This window comes from Macrobrachium rosenbergii, chromosome 48 (assembly GCF_040412425.1).
Source record: "Macrobrachium rosenbergii isolate ZJJX-2024 chromosome 48, ASM4041242v1, whole genome shotgun sequence".
In the NCBI taxonomy this organism is placed as follows: domain Eukaryota; kingdom Metazoa; phylum Arthropoda; class Malacostraca; order Decapoda; family Palaemonidae; genus Macrobrachium; species Macrobrachium rosenbergii.
Window position 1 is genome coordinate 15,676,249 of NC_089788.1, and position 22,552 is coordinate 15,698,800.

The 22,552-nt window shown below is 36.5% G+C and overlaps 1 long non-coding RNA gene across 2 annotated transcripts in view; it reads left to right on the forward strand.

The window, feature by feature from the left end:
* LOC136831288 (uncharacterized) overlaps nucleotides 1–22,552 on the forward strand; it is a 230,369-nt gene that overhangs the window by 68,333 nt on the left and 139,484 nt on the right. Inside the window, exon 3 of one of the 2 annotated variants that reach the window (XR_010850827.1) lies at nucleotides 8,762–9,047. The exons of the other annotated variant lie outside the window; for it this stretch is intronic. This is a non-coding gene — a long non-coding RNA (uncharacterized lncRNA). Of the gene's footprint in view, nucleotides 1–8,761; nucleotides 9,048–22,552 lie in introns of those variants that run through there. 2 annotated transcript variants of the gene reach the window in all.

Consider the following 22,552-nt stretch of genomic DNA (forward strand, 5'->3'; position numbering starts at 1 on the left):
TGGAGCTGCTGTAGGGGGCGTGGGGCATATCCACAGGTTCTAAGATGGATGCAGTGCCATCTGGTACTGGTGGAGAGCTGTCTGTGCTTGAGGCCAGGAGTGAGGAGGTTAATGATTTCCCCCCAAAATCGCCTTTGGTAGTGAGTCCTGTGTTTTCTGGTTGCTCTGCCTTTTCTGAGGTAAGGGAGAAAGAAGCTGAAAGTGCAAGAGGGTTGCATGTTGCAAGAGGTTCTTCTGGCTCTGGCATCGAGGCAGGCTCAGGCACAAGGATTGAAGGGGTGCCGTTAGCGACGTCTGGGTCAATAGTGCCAGACGTCAACTCGGGTGTATGGGTCAAGTGGCCGGAATCGAAATCTGGGAAGGGCTCAACGACCGAATGGCACAGAGCACTGCACAGATCAGGCGGAGGCACTGACTTGAGGCAAGGCACTAGCTCGTCTGCTGGAGGGATTCAGTCCATGGGAGCTAGTCCATCAGTAGGTCAAGGCCTAATATGCTTGAGCGTGTATATATTTACTTGAAGGCCTCCGTTCAATTGTGTAAATGACAAACATAATTTTAAGTTCATTAAAACTTAAGAAGACGATTGGATTAATATTATAAGATAGATGAAATGGTTGTCGCATATGAGCTTAATGAAAAATATTTTCATGTGCTGTCCATTACCCGTAATTTTCCAGCAGGCTGTGGAGAGAACTAAAACAGGCATCAACTAAAAGGATTTTCTAAAGAGTATAGGTACCAATGCAGTTACATCACCAGGTTTAGGATTTTATAGCTGAAGTGACCTTTGGTTTCAGGGAATCTGAGATTCAGTAAAACCTGATGAAAAATGCAGGTATATGAAAAGCACATTTGACGCATGCAAGTCGATTCCAGCTGAAGGGTTTACATATAGAGATAAGAGCCAAGTGGTAATGGGGTGATGGGAAGATGAAAAAAATCGGCTGAACAAATCGGCCGGATGAACGCTTCACTATACAAAAGCAGAACGCAAAGTTAGAGAATTGGTCTCTCGCGTCACTTCAGAAATTCATTATCGCAATGTCTTGTGAATTGGTCTCTCGCGTCACTTCAGAAATTCATTATCGCAATGTCGTGCGGTTAGGAAATACAAATATTGATTCTGAAATCGACAGTCAGGTAAATTTTATTAACACCATATGCCTAACGGGACTATTAATCTTTCGAACTTCATTATATCTTTTTATGTAGGATAATATAACTCCGTACTTGAAAACAACTGTCTTAAATTTCACATACAATATTTTTACCAAATTCAGGTGAGCAAGATTTCATTTATCTTGGGAGTCACAGCAACATATTTCAGACCTAACTAGTAAGAAAACTTGAGAAATTTACTATGGCAAATTAGCACAGCACCATTCAAAGACATCTGAATTGTACTGTAGAATGTAATGGTACCACGGCTTTAGAATACTTCTGGGGAGGATATCGCGTTTGGAATATAAAACAGTAAGAAGAGTTATATAATCTAATTTTGTTCTTTTTCAAGGGTTAAATTCTACATAAATCTTTTTAAGGGCACGAAGGGCCATCTTTCTTCAATTTCTTCCTGTGTAATACGAATGTCCATCTTGGAAGAAAAATTGTGAAATGGCGACCAATAAGCTATATACCTTACTATGAAGAATTTACTTAAAATTCTACCCGCGACTAAAGAAGGAAAAGGGATTAATATTTCTCCATTTACAGGAAGCAACAGGAAGATGATCTAAAACTTGGAGAACATCACATATCATGAACTCTGACCATAATTAGATAACAGATGAAAGCTAACTTATCTTGACGAATGTTTGTGGAAAAGGAAAATAATCTTTAGTCAAGGCAAGAAATGCCAATACCGTTAACGTGCATTCCAAAATTCCTAACATTCACCCTTCTGAATACAGGAGGTTATGAGGATTCTGAGTTTGATCTGGTATTTAGGGTCTGCTGAACAAATGCAGTTATTCTACGGTGAGATGAAGGGTGGATTAGTTGAAAAAACTAATATGATATTACGAGGTGATTTGGTAATGCTGAGGGAATGAAAGATGATAATTTAGTGTGTAATACCAGAAAATCAAAGAAGGGCTTGACTAAAGCCATCTGTTGAAGGAGTCTGTCACGGGGACGTTGACAAGTCCTAGGTATAGGAAGTTTTCTGCACGGAGTTTCGTCTCTGATGGAGCAGATGGATGGCCGAATAAATTTACACTTAGAACAACAATTAGACGATGAATATATATAGTAATGATTGCCGCCCTTTTTGTGCTTGAGCCGCCCCTTTAAAAGGAGGGAGTTTCTTGTTGAAAACATATGTACTCTTAATACATTCAATGATTATATTCAAAGATCGTGCGAACTAAAAAAAAAAAAATGCTTATGAGCACTCGAAGATAAAACGCTAAAGGTGCACACGTCCGAAATCAACTTGACAATAATATTCATTTAGGTGTCCCCTGCCCGATCCATAACCGACTGGCGCACCTTTCACGCCCAATCACGCGTAAATGGAAAGCTGTTATATATCTCCTCCATCGGCCAAAGTCCTCAAAGGATTAATTGCCATTTTACGTAACTCGATAACAACCCTCGACCCTTTATTGAAACACTGGCCATGGGGTTCCCCCGGTGCTGATACAAAATGGTAAAGCTATTTCTGGGAAAATAGGGGTAAATGGAGCTGGGACCTGACGGTAAAATTGGGATAGGACACGCCAAAAATACTTTTCCATGCCTGTTGCAGGTAAATGCCAGGATAGATAAAGAGATGAACAGGTATTTAGGTAGCTAATAGACAGATGGATTGAATCATTATTAAATCTCAAAACTTGTTTTTTCTTCTGTTCATGTACTGTCCCTCAACTTGCCCACCCTGGCCCACGTCCATGCCCCCCTCCCCCCGCCCCCTCCCAAAAAAACACGCAACCCAAAATATAATAAGTCAACAAAATAAAAGGAAAAAGAAATTTGGAAGAAAAATGTGATAAAAGAAATTGATAAAGAGGAACCACAATTTCCAAGAAATCTGGATAAATCACGAATCCGCCGGCAGCCTCTAACGTGAAATGGCTACTAAAGTTTGTCTCTTACTTTTTTATTATAGTTTTACGAGTAACTTTTTTCCAGACGGTTCTCTTCAAGGAATCTCAGAGCAATTTAATGTGTCCTCTTAAATACTAAATCAGGGCCTACATCCAGAAGTCTGGGCGTTATTTTCTTCTTTCTAATCCCCTGATTGTTGAAGCTCTCTAGTTGGGACCCATTATGCAAATTACAATTTTACTTTTTTCTATGTCATATGAAATAAGTAAGTCGTGCTCTTACCAGGAACCGCTGAATTGTATTTCACAGAGGCCTTCCGAGTGTCACAAACATCTCTTCGATAAATGGGTTTAATTGAAATATATGACTCGCTGTTCCAGTAACTCAGCGTTGCGGTTTTTATGACAAAGCAGAACCACTTAGGATATTCATCATGTTATAGCAACAGTACAGCGTTTCTTCTCTCTCTCATATTATTTGTTTCATTCTCTGTAATGTTTGTTTTTTTAAACCAACTTGAATTAGAGCAACTTAACTAGATTGCGTAAATTAAAGAGCCTGGGGTCTACGAGTACAGTAAATGCTGTGTAAGTTGTTCTGTTGCTATTTTTCTTCCTAACTTAAAATATCGACATCTATATCTGTCTCTTACACACACACATATGTATGTATATATGTATATATGTATGTATATGTATGTATGTATGTAGGTATGCATGTATGTAGGTATGCATGTATGTATGAAAATAATGTAAATTTTATTCTCCGTCGTAAATTATTCTTCAGGGCTTGTTAATATGAGATTATCATCATTACCATTATTCATCATGAAAACACATTCACCTTGAGAACGCCTACTAGCATCCAGGTATAAACACCGATAATTGAAAAATATATTTAAAAAACCATACCAATGAGGATTACCATAAAGTAATTAATTAAATAGATTTAAGATACGGCAGTATATGAAATAACAAAGTCCATAAGACAGAAATAATTTCTGGTTGGAATTGTTTACTAAGGGTTATGCTGATATATATCTTAACCCAATTCGGACCCCTGCTTTGCTCAGGGAGATAGAAATTTAAAATGCGTGGTGGTAACAAGAAAAATATTAATGATTGATGCCTTTGTAAGAAGCGAAAAGTACTATGTTGTTTCCGCTGATTTTCCCTGATAGTTTTGCAGGTTTTCATTATTATTGATAATCATCCTGAAAAAATCCTTTTCGGTTTGATGATGTCTATGATATCAATATGATAATGACGAGAGAATTATTGGCTTAACATATTTCTCGCCCTACTTTCCAATGTATCAGCCGTTCATGATATGGGCATAATTCAAGGATACTACTGTACTGTTATACACCTCTGAGATTTTTATCACTATCAGTTTGATAATTTTGATTAACTTCTAGGTATTGTAAATATGGGGTCCATTCACTCGCTACGGACTGATGATCAGTAAGTCCCTTTCACCAAGGGATACGGTGTATGATCAGAGATAAAGTACCATAGGCAGTGCGTAGTAACTAACTGGGCGCGCGCGCACACACACACACACACACACACACACACACACACTATATATATATATATATATATATATATATATATATATATATATATATATATATATATATATATATATATATATATATATATATATATATATGGGCCTATATGTATGTATATATATATATATATATATATATATATATATATATATATATATATATATATATATATATATATATATACATATATATATATATATATTGTGTGTGTGTGTGCGTGTGCAAACATTGTATCCACATAATTCTACAATACCATGGATTCTACCTCAGCTATCTACTAGTTCTCGGATAAACACTTGTGACCAGAGAAATTTTACTTTTATAAGACAACTGTGATATGGGAAGTAATGCTCTTGATGGAGCGAAATTTGAAAGTCGATCCTAGGAAACAGTTGACATCTTTTGCGTTATCATTTATCATCTCTTAGTGCGGTGCATGTACTCTCTCTCTCTCTCTCTCTCTCTCTCTCTCTCTCTCTCTCTCTCTCTCTCTCTCTCTCGTCTTCGTTGTTTGTTGGCAATTTGAGTTTGCCTAAAATATTAAATGCTCTTTTTCTCTGTATTTTGTGTGCTCATTTTGCACACTAAGTTCAGACAATTTTGCTCCATTTTGATCCACTGCCTAAGTTCGTCTGTTCCAAGCCTTTGGACTTGATTTTTTGGAATTATTCGAAGACGTCATCTCATAATGATTTTCAAGATTTAGTTCCTTGACTAACATTGCTGGGTTTAAGGTTTTGGGATTCTCTCTCTCTCTCTCTCTCTCTCTCTCTCTCTCTCTCTCTCTCTCATCTCTTCTCTCATACTTATGAAAGTATATATGCATAGGTAAGTGAAGAGAGAGAGAGAATAAAGGTAAAAGAGAGAGAGAGAGAGAGAGAGAGAGAGAGAGAGAGAGAGAGAGAGAGAGAGAGAGAGATGAATATAAGGAATAATCAAGCACTACAGAAGTACAGGAACAGACAGACAAGCGCAGACAGGCAAACAGACAAAGAAGCAAGCGGAATATGTTGACCACAATATGAATCCAAAGGAAATTGGTTGTCAGGCCGAAGTAACCTAACCCACAATACCTGTGCTCAGTGCTTCATGGGGAACTTTAAATTGACCATGAATCGCCACACTAATCAAAGACTTGTAAACTGGCTTCGGTACCCGAAGCTTCCTCAGCGTCCGTTGTCTGGAACACTTCTGGGATGGAATTATATATTGTGAGCAGGGATTTCATTCTCATCCTCTTGACTGTTCACTTCGATCTGATTCCATTTTTGTTAGTCTTGTTATTTTGAATCATACTTTCTGTAGTTATTGGAAAATTTATTTCATCATTATTCGCCAGCTACTAAAATAGAGAGTTGATTCCTGTTAGGAAATTATTAAGGATTAGAGGGATAAGGACCAGGCAAAAATAAATTTTTCACCAATAATCTATGTCACTTGGTAAATCAACAACGACACCCTATACAGAAAGTTTCCTCAACTTAAAGCGAAATAAATGTATACAAATAAATGAACAAAGTCCAAAGTCTACAAAATAAAAGTTAAATATTTTCTACTCACACCAAAAAATATCAATTTTTTCTTCGTTTTTTGAAAAGGGTATTTCCATTATAACTCAAAATGCATAACTGTTGGGGACATCAAACCGCCAAGGTACAGTATGTGCAAGCTTCATCTTTTTATTCTGTCCAAATTTGCAATTGAAAACGGTCTCTGGAATCTAGAGCTGGATTAGCTGCACCGGGCGAAGGATTAAATGCTAATCCTGGAGGATTATCTCGCGACTGCCCGAGAGCCATGGCGGCCTGTGCATTCCCTCCTGCATGTTTTATCTGCTTTTAAACTGTGGATAAACGCTAGGCGATTCTCTCTCTCTCTCTCTCTCTCTCTCTCTCTCTCTCTCTCTCTCTCTCTCTCTCTCTCTCTCTCCTTACGTGATTTGCCTCATTGAATAATAATTTGAACAGAACAGAATTATGCATAAAGCTAACCGTTTGCCAAATTGCTCACAATAATAATAATGCTGGACATTAACAATAATAATTATAATAATAATAATAATAATAATAATAATAATAATAATTAGAATGGAAATAATGATAATAGCGTCAAACGATATAGGAATGAGCAATAATTGATAAGAATTGTTGTCCTTCATAAAATTCATGAGCATAAGGATACATTATTCCAAGTATATGAATTTTTAATACCTTCTTTAATGAAATACATGTATCACTAACGCAAAAATTTGTAGTTTTAAACTATTGTTTAACTATTTTTGAAATGGCCATTGTAAAAGACCGGAAGTAACATTTCGGCAACTAGATTTTTAAAAGACTTCAAGAATAATTCACATTTTCTTACACTGGAGTAAGCTGGAATAAGTTTTTCTCTTTCGATGTTTATCAGTTTCTTTTCGTTAATCCTTTGTACCCTTATGTTTTTTGTGGTCACCTGTTTTCTGTTTTATATATTTTCACAAACCTGGCATTTAGGTCAGGGTCAAGTTCATTTTCAAGAGGTTAAAGGCCAAATATGTTTTGACACATTTTATTTCACTTTTTTTTTATTTCCATTGAGTAATAGCTTCCGGACCCATCGGCCACTGCACTAAGGATAGTGTAAAATTTACAGACACCAAATTGAAGAAGTTTGATATCACATCGCACTCACATCATTTCCTCCCAGATGGAGAGTGTGTTTGTTGCAATGTTGGCTACCTCAGTGATACTTCGGTGTTCGTTTCTGATCAGCACCCATTCCATCCACCTGGAAGCCCAAGTCCAGAGAGAGAAATCCATCACACATCCCCTACACCGCAAGAGTTCTCTTAACTTCCCAGAATTTCCGAAGCAACAAAGTTCTATAACCAAAGAGGCACTGACAGATGATGAAAGGAAACCTCATCAAGAGTCGCCCTCCGATGAACATTTGAAAAGCCTGTAGGTCGCAAGTATGTTATGAATTACAATACACAGTGAATGTTTAATTAACAAGTGTGGAGGAAAACTCTCCCAAAACCCTGGAGAGGATGTTTAGCTGTTATCTGGCATTTCCTAATTAAGTAAAATTGTGACGTCAGGTATTCTCAAGACGTGGGAGCTGGTCACAGGACTTTGTGAGTGCGTTTGCCAGAAATGTCCAGGTTCCAGTGGAAATGTGTGTATGTGCGTTTCTTTTGGGCAGAGTCCCACGGTATGAAGGGATTAGTTATGGAAAAAAGGATCATTCGAAGACCAACATTGAACATTATTAGAAGACCTCAGTGTAGACTTTGTGGTTTGAGATTTATCAGTTAAAACTGTGAACATTGCTGTTTGGAGGTAGGAACCACGCTAAATTTCCCAAACTGTAGAGTGCTTTTTTCATTTATATATTGTCTTTTTTTTCTAGCACGTATTATATTGTGTGTACTTTATAAGTAACGTGGGAGGAATTCCCATATCTTTATTTTTATGCATTTTGGGTTAATAAGGGATTTATTTGACTTCTTCAGATGTTTCACTAAGAAAGAGGTTGAAGATGTACTCATTGGAAATGTATTGGACTTTGACATATTTTGACCTATTGCAAGTTACAGTGTAAAGACTGTAATATGATTTATCTTTTGGGAACTTTAATATTCCATTTTATTTCTTCATCTCTTATTTCTTGCAGTCTATTTATGTTAGATTTTGTCAAATAAATGATTTTGAGTAAAGCTTGTTTCGCTGTAGACCTGAGAGAGAGAGAGAGAGAGAGAGAGAGAGAGAGAGAGAGAGAGAGAGAAATTATAGATATGCACTACCAGTAGCCTTTTGATGCGGTCACTATCAATGCTATCAATAAATGTGGGGCGTCTCGACTTTGTAGTAAGCAATGAAATTACCTCTCGACTGGGCAACATATTTCTCTATGAAATACATCGACATTTCCGAAATGGAAATTCAGGTACAATGTCCCAGGAGACTGATTTGTCATTTCCGTTAGTTTCTGAAGTAGATTTATGCGGTATTCTTATTCAGCAGGTATAAAAAAGGTAGTTATTCATAATTATTTTTTCTTGAGTGGACACTCTGACCACCCTAAAAGCATCACCTCTAAGACCTTTCACTATCAGGATCAAGAAGTGTTTATATCATAATCGAATTCCAGATGCCACTGGAAGTTTCTGCCGTGGCAGTTGGCTGTGGGGTTCTCCACAGATTGTACAGCAGAGTTTTGAACTCGACTGTGAGGATAAACACGACCAAAGCCGATTGTCATGCCAACATGCAGGCAAAAAGCCATGTATTTAGGGGAGCTATCAGTTCAACAGCCAATGTGAGTTCCAAACTTTATTTTTTTCTTTAAAACATTTAAAGGCAGAGGATGCCTTTTCAAGGTGAAGGGATCAGGTAAATATTAAAAATGGGGTGATAATACATCCATGCGCGTGAATATCTCATTCATACTGATATACATTCACTATGCTTTTGTTTTCAAGACTGAAAGATAGTTGTGTGGAATTTATTTATTAGCTCTAAATTTTTCGATCAAGTTCACACCAATGAAGGTGATAGCAACAAAAGTAATAATAATAATAATAATAATAATAATAATAATAATAATAATAATAATAATATTTTTGGCCACCACCTGTAACAGCTTTACGTAAACTTTTCAAGGCAAGAAGAAACGGCTATCTGAACTTGAATTTGACCAAGTGACCATCAGTCAGTGTTAAAATGTACGAGTATGTGACTTGACGCTGAAGAAACATACCAAAGTAAGACGATCGTAAAACCGTGAGGGCAAGCAAAGTTGGAATAAGAAAAAAAAAAATTGTAGGCGGGCGGACGGAAAGTTGGTTATTATGTGGATTTTGTAGCCCATAATAACCCACGAAAGAGGTTGCACGAAGTACATCTTTTAGACTCTGTCAAAGAGACATCTTTAATAAGCTACAGTTTCTTTTTTACTTATTTTTTAAAGGTTAGTTTACTTCAGAAGCGAAAGTAAATTTCAACAGACAGATTTTTTTCTAAATAAAAAGTCAACTTGAATTCGAATAGGCTGATAGTTTAGATCATTGATGTGAAAATTTTAAATTTTAACGAAAAGATGACCCATAGAAATTAATATAATCCCAGAATGACGTGAGTTCGCTTTATGAAGGAAACAGCTTGAACAAATCAGAGAAGTTAATCTAAACTGCGCAGGAAACGAGTTTAGTCCAGACGGGAAACTGGTTTGAATTACAAGGGAAGCAATTTTGCACTTCAAAGGAAACCGAGATGAAGTCTGAAATTATTCCTTTTAAGCCTTCATCTAGAAAGGGCGAGAAGTCATTTAAATCAGGTTTCCCTTAAGATTTATTTTTAGTTCCCGTCTTATATTAATTTAGCAAAGACCTCTGGAAACTGTTGAGAGGTTTTCTTTGCGCAATGTATACACCGAAAGGATTCCCCTAAGCGTACCTACATTCTTTTGGGGAAGATTATGCCTTGGCTCGTGGTATCTTCTTGATGATGGTAAAGTGGGCTTCGGGAAATCAACATTAAGTCATTTACGACTAACGATTTAACGTTTTTAAAAAAATCTATTTGGGGAATCGATATCCGTTGAGGGGGAATTTGTTTTTTATTGTTGTTATAACGATTCTCTGTTTAGAGAGAGACCAACCTCTCTCTCTCTCTCTCTCTCTCTCTCTCTCTCTCTCTCTCTCTCTCTCTCTCTACCCACTTATCTATCTATATATTTACTAAATAATATTGAATGAAAACAAGAAGGCCAGATCAACATTCCCTCTCTCTCTCTCTCTCTCTCTCTCTCTCTCTCTCTCTCTCTCTCTCTCTCTCTCTCTTACTGTTAATAACTAGGTAGATTATCAGAGAGAGAGAGAGAGAGAGAGAGAGAGAGAGAGAGAGAGAGAGATAAATTAATATCCATTCCCACTGGACCGATATTCATATCTCTCATGATTGAAGTAACTCTGGTCCCTCATTAATGCTAATGACATCGCCCTCACTTGAGACGAGAAGGTGATGATTGCGTTGGATTACCGGCGATGAAGAGGTTTTCCAAAATAAGTACTTTTTGCGTCGGTCGGGGTCCGTCTGTATGTAACTGTAATTATATAGTAAAACAAATACGGGTAATTTATATCTTAAGAAAAGCCAGTTAAGGATATGACCTGAAACGGGGTTTGTTAAAGTCCTGCATTTTTTTTACGTATTTCTTTTTCTTGTACAACCGATTTTTGCACTTTTGTTATATGACAAGACCCATCTAAAAGAACTATGATATGCGTTCAGCTACTCTGAACTTTCGATAAACTTATATTATCTCTAAATCTCTCACCAGCCAATGGACTTGCATCAATATTGTATAAGTTTGCTCATTCACTTTTAACCAACGCAAACTTCAAGGCTACATTCTTCACGAGGCCTTTAAAGCTAAACTATCTTTGGATGGTATTTCCCTTCCTGAGTGCTGGCGCATGAACCGTTTATAACCAGATGTGATTTTCCCTCTGCGGACATAAAAAAATCACTGACAACCTCAACAACTTGGTTGGTCGAGTCCCAGAAAGTTCTTTCCTTGATCTAGTGAAGGTGTGAGTTGCTATCCTTTAATTGGGATCATTTTGTAATTTTTCTAAATGGAACATTACTCTCGGTGAACGAAAATTATCTAACATTCTGGCTATTCCAATAATAGGCCACTCTCTGTCCATACACTTTTCTAGCATTGCTGAAAACTTTGTTTCAGCTCTTGTGTCAGTCCTCAGATCTAGTCGCCAGCCTTCTGATATTTAATTAGACACTCTTGATACTCTTTTAGACCTTTCAGTATCAATTGAAAGCATCAATTAATGCTGATGTAAGTTGTAACTTCAAAATTATTCAAGTGTTACCTTTCACCTAACTAATCATGAGGCACAATGCTTTAAACTTTGTAATTTAGGTGTTCTAGAGAACAATTCACTGAACATTAAACACGAGGCAAAATAGAAGTGTGGTTACTCTTGATAGGATTCGAGAAAGCTTCGACTTCTTGCATTTGATATTCCATAGTGTAGTGATGGTAAAGGATCATCGTTTTCTGATTATATATTTTGTTGCTTTAACTCTCTACATTCTAAAGGATCCATAAAGTGACGGTGGTAGTTCCTCCATTTTTAAGGCATGTTCTTGCACAACGGGTACATACCCCCGTACTAAGTTAAGTATAGCTTAGTTTTAACAGACCACTGAGCTGATTAACAGCTCTCCTAAGGCTGGCCCGAAGGATTCGACTTATTTTACGTGGCTAAGAACCAATTGGTTACTTAGCAACGGGACCTACAGCTTATTGTGGAATCCGAACCCCGTTATAGCGAGAAATGAATTTCTATCACCAGAAATAAATTCCTCTAATTCTTCATTAGTCGGCCGGAGACTCGAACTCGGGCCTAGCGAGTGCTAGTTCACAACTCTACCGACTCGCCCAAGGAAGAACTATACCTGTTGACTATTCTCCTCTCAGCCATCATCTGTAAGGATCCAAATTTACTGCCCCTCCCTAAGGTAGCAATGAAAGAGAAATGTGTATGTATGTATGCATGTATGCATGAATGAAGAATATTATAATGTAGGCTTTAAGTATTTCATTAAGACATGTAGGGACTAGCTAAGTTTTCTTATTAAGTTTTATTAACTACTTTTTCACCGCGCTAAGGTTGGACTACAACGTTATTTACTACTAGACTAGGTTGATGGCTAATGACAGGAAAGCTCAAGGATCATCGGATGAGAATGGATTTTTGCAACGAGTGCATTATCTGAAATGTTTTCAAGTAATTAAGTACTTAATTTAAACTACAGTAATAATGATGATGATAATCACCATACTAGTAAAAATGACAGAAACCTTGATGACTAGATCGAAGGAAACCTAGATTCATCAGTTCAAAGTATGAATGTGGTCCTGACCGTGGAGTTGTTTTTTCAGGACCACCTCCTGTAGGAAGAAATGTACTTTATGTATGTGTGGTTTAGTCCCTTTCTTTTTAGGCTACCTGTCTTCTCCTTTATTCATATTTATTATTGATTTTTATCACCTACCATTTAGATGTCTATTAACACGAAAAGTATTTATCTTTCTCCGGTAACTTTCATCCAAATAAAATTCTTACCTGTTCTGGAAAATCCCCCATCAATTAAACTCCTTCATATTCAAAGGATTTCTGTTGCTTAAACAGACAAGTTGCTGCAATGAATAAAAGACAAAAAATCTAACTTAATATCCACACATTTTTCCAGTTAAATTATAAAAGACAAATTTTCATTTGTATTTTTACTTGGCTGTCTGGTGGTAGTTTTCGCTATTAAATATACGAGGACATTTCTCTATGATTTTATGGAACATAAAAGTGTTATCCATATAAGAGTTTGAGTGAAATAAGAAAAAAGGCGAGAGAAATGGAGAGAGAATTGCAAGTTCGCCAATTTGTGAATTTTTATCCAGGGTTACTCCTCAACTCTCCCTCCTCCTCCTTCTTCTTCTTCTTCTTCTTCTTCTTCTTCTTCTTCTTCTTCTTCTTCTTCTTCTTCTTCTTCTTCTTCTTCTTCTTCTTCTTCTTCTTCTTCAAATGTTTACTTGCTTCATGTTACAGGATTTAACTGCCTGCATCACTTGAATTATTCCTGTATTAATGTGTAATGTATTTTTTTTGTTTGTGTGTAAGAGAGAGAGAGAGAGTTGCCAATTTAAAAGTTAATTTTTTTTTAGCGGATGCAAAGATCACTGCCCATTCATGGAATTGCGTATCTGCTTGCATAGGAGCGAATAAATACATACATCCACACGTACACATTCATTTATATATATATATATATATATATATATATATATATATATATATATATATATATATATATATAATGTATATATTAGATTAGTTATGCTCAGATACGAATACATCTACATCGATCGATTCAGCCTTCAACGCATGCATATGAGCGTACCTGTCTTAAAATGTTCAAAGACGAGATTACTCATGCTTGAAAAAGCACAGGTACCAATTTGAAGCATAAAAAGCACCTGTGTAATTAAGCTTGGCATGAATGTTTCATTCAATTGAATATTAAGAAAAGAGTATATGAGTTTACAGAAGCGATAGAACTAAATCAATCCAGCCGATTCAATGAATATCAAGTTACCCACTGGTATCAGCGTCCTCTACAGTGAGCAGATGAACAGGGGAAGTCACGAAATAATGTTTTCACATGTTTCGATGAAGCAGAACATCTCGTCACTTTTGAGTTTTCTGTCAAAGAAAACTATTGTGCCGGCTTTGTCTGCTCGTCCGCCCTCAGATCTTAAAAACTACTGAGGCTAGAGGGCTGCAAATTGGTATGTTGATAATCCACCCTCCAATCATCAAATATACCAAGTTGCAGCCCTCTAGCCTCAGTAGTTTTATTTTATTTAAGGTTAAAGTTAGCCATGATCGTGCGTCTGTCAGCGCTATAGGACAGGCCACCATAAGGCCGTGGCTGGAAGTTTCATGGGCCGTGGCTTACAGCATTATACGCTGTGCAGAAAACTCAATTGCGCCGAAGAAACTTGGGCGCATTTTTTACATATTTTTTCTAGCTGATGCAAAGATCACTGCGCATTTATGGAATTGCAAATAAACACGTACATCTACATATACATGTTCATTTTAAATATATATATATATATATATATATATATATATATATATATATATATATATATATATATATATATATATATATATATATCAATTAGTTTTGCTCAGATACGAATACATATACGTCGATCTATTTATCCTCCAACGCGTGCTTATGAGTGCTCTGCGCCCAAATGTATAAAGACGAGACCAGTCATGCTTAAAAATGCATTGATATAAACAATTTGAAGCATAAAAAACACCAGTGTTATTAAGCTTGGCATGAATATTTCATTCAGTTTAATATTATGAAAATATCTGAGTATACAGAAGCGATTGAACTAAATCAATCTAACTGATTCAATGAATATCAAATTACCCTCTAGTATTAATGTATTCTGTAATAAAAAAAATGAACAGGGGAAATTTTGAAATTCCGCATATTTCGACGGAGCAGAACATCTCTACTTTTTTCTCCATTAGTGTTGCTATGTAAAATATGCGCTGTATATATATATACATACATACATACATACATACATACATACATACATATATATATATATATATATATATATATATATATATATATATATATATATATATATATATATACATATATATGCTTATATACATACACATACATATATATATGCATATATACATACATATATATACACATATATATGTATACCCTCAATAATCATGCAATGCAGTGGAGGAATTTACGGAATAATACTGCTGTTTTTTTAGTTTATCAAATTATGTAATGGTAAAATGCCTCCACGGTCTCACTACATTCGCTAAAAGTGTGAGGTACTTTTCTTAACGTGTAAAATCACTCTCTCTCTCTCTCTCTCTCTCTCTCTCTCTCTCTCTGATAAAAGTCACACAAAATAGAATGACGGAGAAGTCATCCTTTGATGACAGAGACCAGGAACGGACGAGAGAGAGAGAGAGAGAGAGAGAGAGAGAGAGAGAGAGAGAGAGAGAGTCCCTATCTACTCAATCATCTTCCCCTGACGTTCCTGATGACGAAGTGAAAGTAACTTTCCTTCTTTACTTCTTTAGGACATTGTTACGCCAGATAACCTACAATCAATCAGTTAGTCTCGCATTGGCATTAAAGATATCTACTTTTTACCCTTCACGTCTTTTCTTCCAGAAGTGAAAAGAATCAAAGGAAGATCGATGACAACAGCATTCAGGAATTATTCGCGTGATCCCTTCCCCGGTTGAGGGAGTTTGCTCCTGCTGTTTAGTGTGGAGTATGAAACATAGCTCATTCATGAAGCTAAAGTTTACAATTAACGTTTAAGGTCTGAACTCATTAGTTTTATTTATGAAAAGACAAATATCTTTGATTCAGTTGATTACGCCTTCTAGAAAAAAAGACTTCGTCTTAAAAGTACAAGAAGAAAGTCTTGAAATCTACTGGAACGAAGAGCAGACAAAGGCGCTCCAGTCGAAGACAACCTTTGTATTACGGCTGAAAGCGCCAAGTAACGAAATATTATGTGAAGTCCAGTGTCTGTGTTCCTACTATATTCCTACATTGATGGTATAGATCACAATTTTCATTTTTAATCAAGTGTAAGTTCTTTTGATTACAGTAAAAAATTTTTGTCGACTTATAGTAATACCGCTAAGTATTATTGTTTTTGTTTTGCGTCTTTATCATCACAAAATTAAACTAAATATGCATAAGATAAAGTTAATATTTTTATCTTCGAACCTGAGAACTAAATAACCTACAAAGTTCTTCCACAATACACCCTATATGAAGATCTAGGCTATAAGAATGGTCCCATTTTATGATGAGTGGAGAGATGAACACAAGTTTCTGAAGGTAAATGAGTTGCGGCTTCAGATTTCCTGCGAAGGTAGCTGGTAAATTGATAATTGAGCTGCTCTCATAAAGAAGTTTGTGAGGAGAATTTTCACCACATAGTTACTGACTAAAACCCGTTTCTCATAAACCTTGTCGGCTTTAATGAAGAATAGGGCAGAATTCACCTTCACATTTATTCTATAATTTCTGAATCGGTGATGAACATCCTGTGTAGAAGATTTCCATAAAATCAGAAGGCTCACCAGCATTCAGTCGACCTCTGACTCACTCTTAGACATAGGGGATATTTAGGAACATCTATACCAAAACCTCTTATACCCAGTTTATTCGATGTCTCAATCGCTCTTGTCTACCACCTCCGGAAACTTCCTAACAGTATATATCCATTTTTCACTTGCATTTTGTCTTCCATTGCCTCAAAGTTACCAAACCACTTTAAAACACTTTGATCTGTCACTTCATATTTGCAAGACTTTTAAATTACTGTAGATGTACCCGTCTTTGTCCCGCCCTTTCAAACCATTTTTGTGATATAAATTCCACTAACATCTCTAGCAGCTTCAACCTTCATCCTCAATCAGCTTCCTCCCTTTCATAAAGGAGTGATTATTCAACCTTTTCAGTTCCTCATTGGACGGGTGGGTATCGTTTTCAGCTAGTGCTCTGCTGGTCCCGAGTTCGATTCTCCGACCAGCCAATGAAGAATTAGAGGAATTTATTTCTGGTGATAGAAATTCATTTCTCGTTATAATGTGGTTCGGATTCCACAGTTGGTTCTTAGCCACGTAAAATAAATCTAATCCTTCGGGCCAGCCCTAGGAGAGCTGTTAATCAGCTCAGTGGTCTGGTTAAACTAAGGTAGGCTTAACTTTATTTAACCTTTTCACTCACTCTTCCGAAAGCTTTCCGCTATCTATGCATAGTTTCTGTAACCTTTTTAGCCAATCAATAAGACCATCATCTCTTACGTCAGCATTTCATTCATTGTAATCCCATTAACTCCTACCACCTCTCCACTCCTTTTGACCTAACCTCCCCAGGAGTCTTTTCCGTGAACATTCTCAAATTCCAGTGAACTGTTTCCCCTCGTGTTTCTTTCAGATTTATCTCCCCTCTTTTCGCTACAATGAATCTAATCATTTGTATCTTTTATCTAAGATCAATTTGCTCATTCATTTTCTCTTACCATTTCCTGTCCCCCATTACCAATTCTTTCCCTTCACCCATATATTTCCATTTGTTCCCACGATTTTCTAACTACATTCCCTTGCCTACCTTGTTTATCCCTCTGGATGCCTCGGCGCAATGTCGTACTTTGTCTGCAGCCGCTCTTCCAATATGTGTTTTGTTTTCTTCCGTAATCCTTTCATTTCATCATTCTGCGTGTGCTTTTCATGTTCATATTTAGCCCTTGTTGACGTAACGGACAATCCTTGGTTTTATGTGCTATAGTCTTGCCCCATAGGCGGTGTTCTTACCCATCTGCTTTCGTGAAAGTCGCTTTTTATCTAACTATTTTTTCGAGTTATATTTGCAGGTACATTTTAACCATTTTTCACCAAGTAAAACTATTTTATATATGTACCTTTATATAAATATTTGAGCATAAAGTTTAAAACACCCCCACCAATTTACTGCTAAACCATGGGTAAGACAATAATCCAAAATACAGAAAGACACCAAACATACCACAAAAAAAGGATGTGAGTAAGTAGCGCACACAGGGAAAAGAGTAAAAAAAAAAAAAAAAAATTGCGTATAGTTTACAATGGTCTTGGGAATCGGAAAACAACAAGTAAAGCGCGAGAGGAAACTGGGAACCGTTGTCAGAAACCTATTTGGTAAAGGGTTGAGTTCTTAACGGGAGGAAGAAGTCAAAAGGGGACTGGGATAACATTCTGATATATGTCTGGAAAAACGTTTCTTGTGGCTCCTTTATTCCTTCAGGTTCTGTTGCTAGCATTGAGGAGTTATTGATAATTAAAAAACACTTCTAATTTTCCAGGAATGAATTCATTAAAAAATAAGAGAATCTGTGATGGGGAACTACAACCAAATATCAATAATAGTAACAAAAATGACAACGAAAACAAACTGAGAAACGGGATCTCTCTTTATCTACCTATCTATCTACACACACACACACACACAAATAGGTTTCTGACAACAGTTTCCAGTTTCCTATTGCGTTTACTTCTTGTGTTCCGGTTCCCAAGACCATTGTAAACTATACGCAATTTTTTTTTTACTTTTTATATTAGATAGATATTGTACAGTCTTAAGTATTTCAAGATAAGTCCTTTTGCCAGTACACCTAGATTAGCCTATAAATCATTGGTGAAGTTTCCCCAAATGAACTCCCATCCTTGTTTCAGCACAAAAAATTTAAATTATGCCATGAATATTTTATATTTTCATGGGGTCCTTGAAAGAAAAGTATTTTTGTGATGAGTGCACACATTTGTCTAAAATTGAGTTACTAAATGAGTCGATACGTACTTTTAGCCTAATTTTCAATAGATGCGAACAGTGGTAACGGATTTGACAATTTCCATTACAAAGGATCAGCCTGAGAAAAACGAAATGACTCTGTATTAAGGTTTGTACTGTTAATGATAGAAACTCTTACACTTTATATGATTCGACCTTACAGTGATCCAAAGAAGAGAAAGTGAGCGAGTATTTTCTGCCCGAGAAATCCCAGACCTTGTTTCTCATATTTTGTTTGTTCGATTGCTGCTCGGGTCTTATCTGAAGTTCAGTTGAAACTCAGTGTCTAAGAGGAAGGAAGACTCGGTCTTTTGTAAAATATATAACGAGGAAACATTCTCTAGATAAAATTGAATCTCACTTCAAGAAAAAATGAGAAGTACGAGTCCTTTGATGTGCCAAGAAGGACGGGTAAAATAAATTGGTGTCTATTCATCATCAAAAGCTTTCCAGTTCATGAACGGAAAGACGAAAAGGTGTGAGGAAACTGAAAGAGCGAAGTTAACAGAAGGCATATAATAACTTTCTGGTTGAGGAGTTTGCCTGGTGGAGAAGAAGGTGGAAAATAATAACGTAAATGTAGTTGTGTTTGTAAGAGAGAGAGAGAGAGAGAGAGAGAGAGAGAGAGAGAGAGAGAGAGAGAGAGAGAGAGTAGGGGTTAAATAATATAAATGCAAATCAGGACTCCTCTCAGGTCAGACCATATTGAAGGCACATGCAAGGGAAATTCATATTCCGAGCCTTCTCTCAAACGTTATCTGAGAAAAAAATAAAATAAACGTAAAATGGAAACATTCACTAGTTCATTTTTAGATGGGTATAATTATAGCTTGCGCAAGGATTGTGACTGATACGTGCATAGTGATAAAAATCAAATTACCTTTGGTTCATGCAACACGAAGCAAGAGACTTGATTGGCGAACTATAATAAAACTTGATTAATATTTAAGGGGCGCTGGAGTTAGTAGTGTTGTTTGTGCTCAAGACTTATTACCCTCACACACATTTATATGTATGTATGTATGCATGATACAGTACTATCATTTGAGGAAAGAAAACTTTGTTATAGCCGCAAGTGTTTTTCTTTCAAAAATGAAAGAAAACCATAGGATTTTATTTTTATGTGGTCAAGAAAGGCAAAGTGAATGAAAGGGGTTTAGTCGCTGTAGTGTGAAGATTTGTGCATGCTTTTTGTCTTTCTTTATGTGGGTGTATCTCTGTTGTTGAAGAGCGAACAAGAAAACTGGACCAGTTCAGAACCACGGAAGTATTTTCCATGGCAACAAGAGTTATGATTTGATTTTGTTTATAGTTAATTATCCGATTTTTCGAGAGAGTATCTCTAGGTGGGATGCTACCAATTTTCACATTTTTTCAAGTCGACGCTCCCCTGACTTACTACGAGAATAGTTTTGATCCCATACCCTCTTTCCTTTCATTTATTCTGGGTTGTATTTTCTTTTTTTTAATCATGCTGATATGGGGCTCACAGTGGAGGCTTGCCACTTTGTTCCTTTTCTTTTGTCTCCTTTGTTCTTTGAAATCCCTTCCCTTATACTACATGTTCAGGTGCAGTGAAATCCTTTTTCCTTTCCATGCATCACGTATATGGTCATGGACTAAACAGAATTTCGCTATAACAGGTTATATGGTACGTAGGCTCGTAAACTTCGATATCCCAAATCCAGAAATAAAGATATACTTCCCTCTAAGTGCTCTCGAGTTCTAGAATTTGGAGGTTATAAAACCAAAGGCACCGTGAGCCCTGAGTACCTAGACAAGGCTGCAATATATGCATGGGAGAAACTGTGCTCTGGAGAGTGGTAAACAACTGCATGTGAAACATCTCCTTGCAGGAGAGAGAGAGAGAGAGAGAGAGAGAGAGAGAGAGAGAGAGAGAGAGAGAGAGAGAGAGAGAGAGAGATTCCATAAACATCATTTGTTTGATTGTCAATATAGTTTCCTTACAAATGGTATTAAAGACGGTGTGGTAGTTGTATCATTCGATAATATATGCCTAAACAAAGAATGTTTCAGGTAGCCGTTCCATATAAGGATCTTCATATTAAACAGATAAAGTCAGTTTTATTTAAATTTCATGACTATTGAAAACTGAAAATTTACACCTGAGTGTAAGAATAACAGACACTTGGAGAGGATGTTTACGATATCCTAAGTATTTAGTTAGGAAAAGGCTTTCGACTTTCATTCTTCGCGTCAGAAATTATGATCAGTTATTATGAATGGGACACGGAGATGGCTTGGACATGTTCTTTGCACAGCCCTTAGGAGAGTAATAAATTATTGCATCAGCTGGGTTCCTGTAGGCATCAGAGAGTTGGAAGACCAAGACCTACTTGACTGAGAACTAGGAGAAGTGAGGCCAGAGATGAGTGGATATTTTGTGGAAAATAAACCTCAGGAAAGACGTGAGTGGTGGAATTCTGCAGAGGCCTTCTGTGTCAAACGATTTTGGAGGCTTCACCGCTCCTGTTTCTTGGTAACCTGGTTTAGTGAGCCGGTGCGTGAGAATGAAACTTTCATTACTGGGCCGTAAGTAAGTTGCTGAAATTGTAGAGTTCCAGGGCTCGATAATGAGAACTTTAGATTATTGGTCGTTTCTAATCTTATGCTTGTTTTATATCTTGGCCATTTGTCAATAAAGTACTAAACCTCTGCCAATCAAAATTGTCTTCCAGACTGTCGTAACCGATGTGTAGCCTGCCCTCATCGACTCTCAGATTCCAGTTCTTCTAATGATTCCAAAGTTCATGGTTCTGCACTCTACCCGGGTCTAAGTCCTATGTCCTCCCCAGTATTCTCTGCCTCTAAGTTACTTGGGGTTAGTTGAATCTAAACACTTGGCAGGGCATCTGTCTCTGATCATATAATCCTCCACTTACCCTGCCTTTTGAGAATATGTACTATAGTCGAGCCAAACGAAAGTGGCGCGTGAGAGAAGGCCTCCGTCCAACGAATCGTATAGACATCAAAAGATTTCGGACATCAGACCTTAAAGACCGCTCAGTGAGGATACGAGCGAACAATCTGACCAGCTTATTACCTGCGGATTAACTGATTTAGCGTGTCAGACGAAAAGAAAATAATCTTGTTCTTGTCTGAGAGCGGTTGATATCTAAATCTTAGGCACATGTCAAATTATTTGTCTTTTCATATAAATAAATACTACATTTAAAATTAAAAGGTTCCCTCGAGTTTGAGCCAGTATGTTATTTAGATCCAAATCCTTGGGCATGATGGCTGAAATATCATCAATATAACAGTACCAGGTTACAGGAAAATGGAAAATCTTGGTGATGTAGAAGCATTCGAAAAATCCCATATATAAATTTGAAAGAACTGGCGAATGTGGGTTTCCCATTGCTATACCAAACGTTTGTTTAAAATATTCCTCATTGAAAATAAAGTTTATGCAATGCATCTTTAAGGTATTCCAATACCGAGTCAATGGGCAGTTTCATGTGCATATATATATATATATATATATATATATATATATATATATATATATATATATATTTGTGTGTGTGTGTGTGTATATATATATATATATATATATATATACTGTACATATATACATATGTGTGTATATATATATACATATATATATACAGTGTATATATGTATGTATATATATATATATATATATATATATATATATATATATATATATATACATATATACACACACAATTAAAGAGGGAGAAACAATCCTGTACAGAAGACGTGTGGGTCTTAAGGATAAATGTATTTTTGAAGGGAGAAAACACTTATAATCTATTAAAGCGCTCCCTGTGTGGCTCTGATTGACCTGGGATCATAATTCTTCCAAGGTTCCTATTTGTTTTCTACTGATCACCTGGAGAAAAAAGCCGAAAAGGAAAATATATCCGGGATTATGACCGACGGAACCTTCCCACCT